This window comes from Schistocerca serialis, chromosome 5 (genome assembly GCF_023864345.2).
Source record: "Schistocerca serialis cubense isolate TAMUIC-IGC-003099 chromosome 5, iqSchSeri2.2, whole genome shotgun sequence".
Classification (NCBI taxonomy): domain Eukaryota; kingdom Metazoa; phylum Arthropoda; class Insecta; order Orthoptera; family Acrididae; genus Schistocerca; species Schistocerca serialis.
Window position 1 is genome coordinate 154,571,340 of NC_064642.1, and position 8,973 is coordinate 154,580,312.

The following is an 8,973-nucleotide window of genomic DNA, read 5'->3' on the forward strand; positions in this document are numbered from 1 at the left end:
TTCTACTGTATTTCTTTCCCCCATTCCTGTCAATTGTTCCCTTATGCTCTCCCTGAGACTCTGTACAACCTCTGGTTTAGTCAGTTTATCCAGGTCCCATCTCCTTAAATTCCCATCTTTTTGCAATTTCTGCAGTTTTAATCTACAGTTCATAACCAATAGATTGTGGTCAGAGTCCACATCTGCCCCTGGAAATGTCCTACAATTTAAAACCTGGTTCCTAAATCTCTGTCTTACCATTATATAATCTATCTGATACCTTTTAGTATCTCCAGGATTCTTCCATGTATACAACCTTCTTTTATGATTCTTGAACCAAGTGTTAGCTATGATTAAGTTATGCTTTGTGCAAAATTCTAACAGACGGCTTCCTCTTTCATTTCTTAGCCCCAATCCACATTCACCTACTATGTTTCCTTCTCTCCCTTTTCCTACTGTCGAATTCCAGTCACCCATGACTATTAAATTTTCGTCTCTCTTCACTACCTGAATAATTTCTTTTATCTCATCATACATTTCTTCAATTTCATCGTCATCTGCAGAGCTAGTTGGCATATAAACTTGCACTACTGTAGTAGGCATGGGCTTCGTGTCTATCTTGGCCACTATAATACGTTGACTATGCTGTTTGTAGTAGCTTACCCGCACTCCTATTTTTTTATTCATTATTAAAGCTACTCGTGCATTACCCCTACTTGATTTTGTATTTATAACCCTGCATTCAACTCACCAGAAGTCTTGTTCCTCCTGCCACCGAACTTCACTAATTCCCACTATATCTAACTTTAACCTATCCATTTCCCTTTTTATATTTTCTAACCTACCTGCCCGATTAAGGGATCTGACATTCCACGCTCCGATCCGTAGAATGCCAGTTTTCTTTCTCCTGATAACGACGTCCTCTTGAGTAGTCCCCGCCCGGAGATCTGAATGGGGGACTATTTTACCTCCGGAATATTTTACCCAAGAGGACACCATCATCATTTAGCCATACAGTAAAGCTGCATGCCCTCGGGAAAAATTACGGCTGTAGTTTCCCCTTGCTTTCAGCCGTTCGCAGTACCACAACAGCAAAGCCATTTTGGTTAGTGTTACAAGGCCAGATCAGTCAATCATCCAGACTCTTGCCCCTGCAACTACTGAAAAGGCTGCTGCCCCTCTTCAGGAACCACACGTTTGTCTGGCCTCTCAACAGATACCTCTCCGTTGTGGTTGCACCTACGGTACGGTTATCTGCATCATTGAGGCACACAAGCCTCCCCACCAACGGCAAGGTCCATGGTTCATTGGGGGAGGAGTTGAGTCATAAGGCACAAGAATTTTGAATTGTCATCAGTGACATGGTACAGTTTGAACAAGTTCTCCACTAGTGCAAACCACATTGCTGGGTTGTCCTCGGATAGTGGGGGTAGGGTTGGTAAGTAGTCTGCTGGTGGTGACGAAGGCTCAGCTAGTTCTGTATCTGACTCCCTCGTATCACTCGTATGACATGGGTGCTGGACCGACGCAGATGGCACTGCGTAGGGTGTGAGCGAGCAGTCTGTTGGAGTTGATGAGAACGGCACCAAAGCATGAGGAAATGATGCTGTAGAACTGTCTGATGCAACATTCGCAGCGTGAAAGTTTGACGCAGAAGGAATGGCTGGTGCCACGTGAAAAGTGAGTGGGTGAACAGCTGCAGCCAAAACCCCCTGCAAGTTTACTTGTGGTGGCGGGAAGGGGGTGGAAGAGCAGACGTGCGCGGAGCAACACATTAAAATGTTCCCACTGGGCTGTTGACGAGCTGGGACATATTTGGAGGGGCAGAAACCACAGTTAGTATCACTACGCAGGACATTGTTCACATCAGGTGGGGGCCTGTAAAAGTACGCTGAGGAGCCAAATGGTCACTGGAAGTGGAAACTGGACTGGAAATGTTCGTGATACACACTGGGCATTGTCCATTTCATAAACCAATGATGCAGTAAAGCACTCGGGTGTTGCAGGAGCACAATTGGTACACATGGTCTGTCCTAACTAAGGCAAGGTTGCACACGGCACTGTTGTAACAGTTGCCCAGGCAGCCAGCGTCTGATATATGGTTTGTGCACAAAATGCAGAATCCATGTCAGCAAGATGAAATGTAGGAACTTTGCCCTCTTCATTATCATTTTTGAAATGTGTATGTCAATGCACACTCACTAGAGAGTCTGCAGTCACATGTTGCAGTGTCAAGTGGTGAAAGTGTTGAGGCGACGAAACTGCAGGAAATGTGTTGTAGAATCCGGGTGGTGGTGAAGAAACAAAATGTCCCATTGTAGGTGCAGAGCTTCAATATCCACATACTGTGCAGCAGGATACATGGTAGTGCCAAACAAATGAAGGATTAAACAAAGCCAGTGTGGTAGACGTGAAAATACTTGCAATATGAAGAAACGGTGTGCAAATTCTTACTCAGTGTCACCACTGTGGGATTGTGTGCTCAAATCATGTCAGGATCACCATGGTGGGATTTCTGTTGGGTTGCAGCCCATGGAAACACGCTCGTTACTACAAGACTTGGTATATTTCATACAGACGTCTACACTACAACAAATCATACATTGAACTGAACAACCAAGATGGTGTGGGACATTAGGTTCAGAGTCAAAGAACTTGCGATGCCGGAGATATATCATTCGTACTTGCAATACCACAGATCCATTATTGTGATGTTAAGTTATTCTCACTGGAATCAGTCATATCTATTAAATATTTGGGATTATGCAGATGATACAATTAGGAATTAAATTAACCCATAAAACTACTAATGGGTAGATAGATTCCAGACTGACATTCATCAGCAGAATGCTCAGGATGTGTAGTGTACCAAGGCAGGATATGGCTTGCAAAACCCTCATGTGACTGATACTTTAATATTGCTTGTCAGTCTGGTACATTTCCCAGATAAGACTGATAACGGAAATATAGCAAAGATACACAAAAGATCAGCACATTTTTGCCAAATTTATTTAGTAAGCACAAAAGTATAATGGAGATGCTCAGGGAACTCCAGATACTTCAAATGAGGCATTATGCATCATAAGGCATATTCTACAAGAAAGGTGTTGTGTATAGTGATGTGGTTTACATTTAAAATTCTAAGAGCCTATGTTTCTCAGGAGTCAACTAACATTTTGCTAATTCCTATATATATATCTCATGAAAAGACAATGGAGGTACAACTAGAGATATCTGAACTCAAATGGAAGCTATCAACAGTCATTCTTCCCTTGCATCATTCAGAACAGGAAATGGAGAAAATGACAGTGATACATGAAGTACCCTATACTAACACTGCAAGGTGGCTTGCGGAGTATAAATTTAGATGTAGATAATGAGTAATAGCATCATACACTGCATGATTCAATTCCTGCATTGTGCTCTATAGATTCCACCAAGAAGACAATCTTCACAACATATGGGACTTTCTCGAAACAGTCTCAGTGACATGCCTCTCCTTTCCAACCTTCCCCAGTGGTTGCCTTATTTCTCCCTGAGGAAGGAAGACATGAGATCCAATAAATAGGTGTATTTATTTCCCATTTTAAGTTTTTCTGTCAGAAGTGCTAACAATTTGATTTGATGAAGGTAATTATCAGAAGTACTAAAAATTTGATCAGGTGTAGGTAATCGCTGGTAAGCCAATTTTGTTTCCATTGTCATAGTGTGGATGGAATACCACAGTGCAGAGGAATTTCAGGATCAGACAAGGGCAATCACTTTTGTCTGCTCCAGCTTGATGTAATAATAAAGAGTTTGACTGTAATCTGCCTCTATGGCTGCGCTCACCTTCAATAGACTTGCCTCCCTTACCTATCAATCAAACTCACAATGCCCCAGTGGAGAGTAGCTAGGCCATCCCAACAGACCAAAGCAATGCTCATCTACCTCTGAAGTAGTGGACAGTTGTAACCAGGCTGCTGCTTCGAAGGTCTGCCAACCATTTCAAATGACTGATACGGATATTTATGGATCCATCACACAAACATCAAGTGTGGAATTTGTATGTTTTAATTCACTAATCATTTCTAGTGTTACATAATTGCTCTATGAAATCAGCAAGCAGAGATAGTGGTTCAGACATTGGTTAACCATTAGATTTTGAAATTTGGGACACCATAAATCCTGCTAACCAAACAGGAAATTAATTTTATATCTGAACTGATGAAACAATTAGGCTGGCTCCTGTGAATTCAGAAGTTATGGACAAGTGCACTATCCTGCAGTGTTCAAATATAAGATTTAATTAATATTCCTTTCACCACTTGGTAGGCGAGGCTTATACTTTATAACTTGAATGACGTTGGGGCAAATGGCACAGCTACAAAATGATGTAAATTCTCATATTTCTCTCTTTCAAACAGTTTAATCTGAATCTTAAGATCCCAGTTAATTATTATTTTGCTATGGGTTTTTCACATCATTGATGAGAACAGAGAGAATCTTCATAATTTAAATTCTTCTAAATCTTATCTCTGGTATTAGTTAAAAGCAAAATCATGGAGAAACTCGCCAAAGACAAAGTATTCCAATGTCCATAGCGCTTTGTTAAGTTGATAAAATAAATATTCCTCTCCATTTACATTCCATTACTACCTCATCACTAGCAGGTCATGGAACATGTATTGGAAAGACAGAATAGATGCCATAGGAGTGTTCATTGTAGCTGAGAAAAATATTGTCTGTATTGAGTTTGAAGCTGAGTGTGACAGTGAAGCTGTCTGGTTGCTTATAACAGGTCTAGGTGAAACCAAGTTAATTGTTGGATGTCTTTATTGGCCACTCAATTCCACTGCGGAAGTTCTAGAGTCATTCACAGAAAATCTGTGGCCAGCAGCACAATACCTGTAGGGATGACTTTAACCTACTGAGAATACATTGGATTCATTGCAAGAGGTACAGACAGACAGTCTTGTGAAGTACTTTTGAACACATTTCCTGAAAACTGTCTTGAGCAACTGGTTTGGCAACCCACATGCAAACCTTGTAGCTAAAAACAGGCCAAACCTTATCGACAGCATCAGTATAGAGACAGGGATAAGTGATCGTGATGTCATCATAGTGATTATGGTTACAAAAGTTAATAAATCAGTCAAGAAGACTAGGAGAATGTTTCTGCTAGAAACAACAAATACGCAGTTATTAGCATCTCACTCAGACAATGAATTGACGTCATTTAGTTCCAGTAAGATGAACATAGAGAAAATATGGGCAAAATTTAAACAGATACTAAATAAGTGGATTATGCCAGAATGAAATTTTCACTCTGCAGCGGAGTGTGCACTGATATGAAACTTCCTGGCAGATTAAAACTGTGTGCAGGACTGAGACTCAAACTCAGGACCTTTGCCTTTTGTGGGCAAGTGCTCTACCATCTGAGCTACCCACACAGAAGATAGGAGACAAGGTACTTGCAGAATTAAAGCTGTGAGGACCAGTCGTGAGTCGTGCTTGGGTAGCTCAGATGGTAGAGCACTTGCCCACGAAAGGCAAAGGTCCTGAGTTCGAGTCTCAGTCCGGCACACAGTTTTAATCTGCTAGGAAGTTTCAAGTGGATCATGGATGGAAAAGATCCAATGTGGTCTAACAATGAAATTCGGAAAATGCTGAGGAAGCAAAAGAAGTTCCTCTCTTGGTTCAAAAGAAAATGCCCAATTGACACAAGCAAAGGTTATGAGAGATTAATGCATCTGTGAGAAAATATGTTTGAAGCATACAACAACTATCACCCTCATACCTTAGCAAAACTGGGAAAATACGAAAATTCTGGTCCTGTGTAAAATTGCTAAGTAGGTCTAAGGCTTCCATCCAGTCACTTGTTGACCAGATGGTGTGGCAGTTGAAGATAGCAAAATGAAAGCCAAAGTTTTAATTTTTAAGAAAATGTTCATGCATGAGAATCATACAAACATACCATCATTTGACCATCAAACAAACTCCTGTATGGACAATGTAAACATCCCTGGCATAGAGAAACAACTGAAAGAGCTGAAAACAAATAAGCTGCCAGGTCTGAATGGAATTCCAATTTGGTTTTACAAAGAGTACTTTATGAAATTGGCCCATTATTTAGCTTGAATTTATAGTGAATTTCTCACCCAGCACAAAGCCTGAAGTGACTGTAAAAAAGAACAGTAACTCCTGTATATAACAAGGGTAAAAGAAAGGACCCAAAAAATTACAGACCAATATCCCTAACATTGGTTTGCTGCTGAGTCCTTGAACACATTCTCAGTTTGAACATAATAAATTTCCTTGAGATTGAAAAGCTTATGTTCACAGATCAGCACGATTTTAAAAAGCATTGCTTACATGAAATGCAGCTTGGCCTTTTCTCACATGATATACTGCCAATTATGAATGAAGGGCAACAGGCAATAAGGGTTAGAACATAACATTGTGGAATTCAAGCACATAATAAACGATGCATTGTAAATTCCTTACATACTCATCCGAATAATGTGCAATGGGTTTCTTGAAAATGCAGTCAGTGTCTTGTCCTGGGCATCAGCTTAAAGTAAAAGTGTAGAAATGATCTGTACTACCCCATCAGTAGAAAAACACTGGCCTGCACTGGCATAAATTCATGCACACAATATGAATAGAAAAGACACAATTTTTTTTAATAGTTGACATATAAGTAATTACCTCACATTGCTCAGCAGGGAAGACATCTTTGTTAGAGAGAATATTCTGCCACAGTACAACCCAGGAGCTAATGGAACAACAGAGTGGTTGCACAACATCATGAGTAAAATATTGAGTGACTTTATAACCATCACCATACAAACTGGGATGGCTCAAATGGCTCTGAGCACTATGGGACTTAACTTCTGAGGTCATCAGTCCCCTAGAACTTAGAACTACTTAAACCTAACTAACCTAAGGACAGCACACACGTCCATGCCCCAGGCAGAATTTGAACCTGCGACCATAGCGGTCGCGCGGTTCCAGATTGTAGCACCTAGAACTGCTCGGCCACAAACTGAGATGCTTTGCTACAATATATACCATATTTACTCGAATCTAAGCCGCACCTTTTTCCCAGTTTTTGTAATCCAAAAAACCGCCTGCGGCTTAGAATCGAGTGCAAAGCAAGCGGAAGTTCTGAAAAATGTTGGTAGGTGCCACCACAACTAACTTCTGCCGTCGAATATATGTAGCGCTACACAGGCATGCTTTGTAGGCACAAAGGTAAATACTGGCACCAAAACCAATGTGTCAGTAAATAAATTAAAAAAAAAAAAGATGGAAGACGAGCTTTTTTTCTCGCCCCGAGTTTCGACCACTGCATTTTCATACATTATCCAAAGAAATAATACAAATTCCGAATTGTTCATCTTCGAATGTAGCAGAATTTCAATGTACTACGAAAATCCGACTGGCAAGACTGTTTGAGATGTTTGTCAATATGGCCAACTCTAAGTTCTGAATTTTTTCCTACCTGTGAGAAGAGATGGTTGCTAATAGGAACCTGATGAAATGTGAATCACATGCAGTATTCTTTTCACCATAAGAGTAATACGAATATAAACATTTTACCATGTATTCTTTCGTGTTTCCTGCTATCTCATTTAAATCCTGTCTGCCTAATAAACTACGAAACTAGAGACAACAGCAAACGCGGAAGAATATACGTATCGTGTCATGTTTATATATTATTCTTATGCCTAATAGTGGTACAGTCAGAAATGAAGCACAGCAACTGACTAGATTTTTAAATCTAAGACGACTCTAATTTCTGTGCAGAATTTGACGTACTAAAGAAGCGGCCGCAAAGATTTTAAAACGGGGAAAAATTTTCGCCCAACTCTCGTTCAGAACATGTTCTATCATACGCAGTCCATTATTTGGTTCTTGTTGATCATTATCAAAGAAAGCAGCAGTGTAAGTAACAACAAATAGCAGTCTCTTGCCATTGTTTCGCTAATGAGACGATTCCTCTCTCTTGTTTTTAATTGTAAGCGGCGGTAGCGCGCACAAAAGTAAGCCATGCCGAGAGCGGCGACAGGCCGTAAACACGCACTATCAGAATGCGACAAACAATGTATGACACAGCGCAGTACTGCATTTTCAGCTTAGAGTGACGTAAACACCTATAACAAAGAAAACGGGACTTATCAGATCAAAGCAAAATAAGCAATCGATCCAAACCAGACGAAGCACGTGAAAAAGGAAGGGTACCCGTATAAATACGGACGGAGCGCCTGACGCATAGCAATGGCTACGTGGTAAAGCTTAACTGCTAAGCTTACGACTCGAACTTTTTTTTCCCTTTATTTTGAGTCTCATTTTTCAGGTGCAGCTTAGATTCGAGTAAATACGGTAGTGGCAACAGACACCTCAAAGAGGCATGAAAAGACAGGACTGTCACCCTGTGAGGTTGTCTGTGGGCAGAAATTCCTTCCCCTTTTGAGTAATGTAGGGTACCCCTGGGGAACATGTATCAGCCATCTGTGGTTTTACAAAAAATTTGGGAGATGGGTGGCATCAGATAAGGGCAGCAAATACCTATGCCCTACAGCAGCAAAAAAGCACACAAAAAGAGCAAACCAAACTGCCTATGTTCTGTATCAGATAATGAGTAATACTAACCAACCCTTATGTTTATAAGGATAAAAACAAAAAATTCATTATGCAGTACATTGGGTAGTTGAGGTGACATCCTCAGTCAGTGTGAAATTACAGCTCCTGATGTGCATGTGAAGTGAATTTATCCATTCAAAGGCACCCCAGTACATCCAACAGAGTATCAGCATCTATTCCTTACATTAGGAACTTGTACTTCAGCCACTTCTTAGTCTTGACCATAAGCATTATCTACATTGCCACAAGCACAGGGTCATCCAAATCCCACCATCTATCCTTCCTCCTACAGGCCTATACCAACAGTGTCAATGCCCATGGAGAAATGGCACAAAAACTTGGAAAAAACCAAAGCAGTCTTCATAA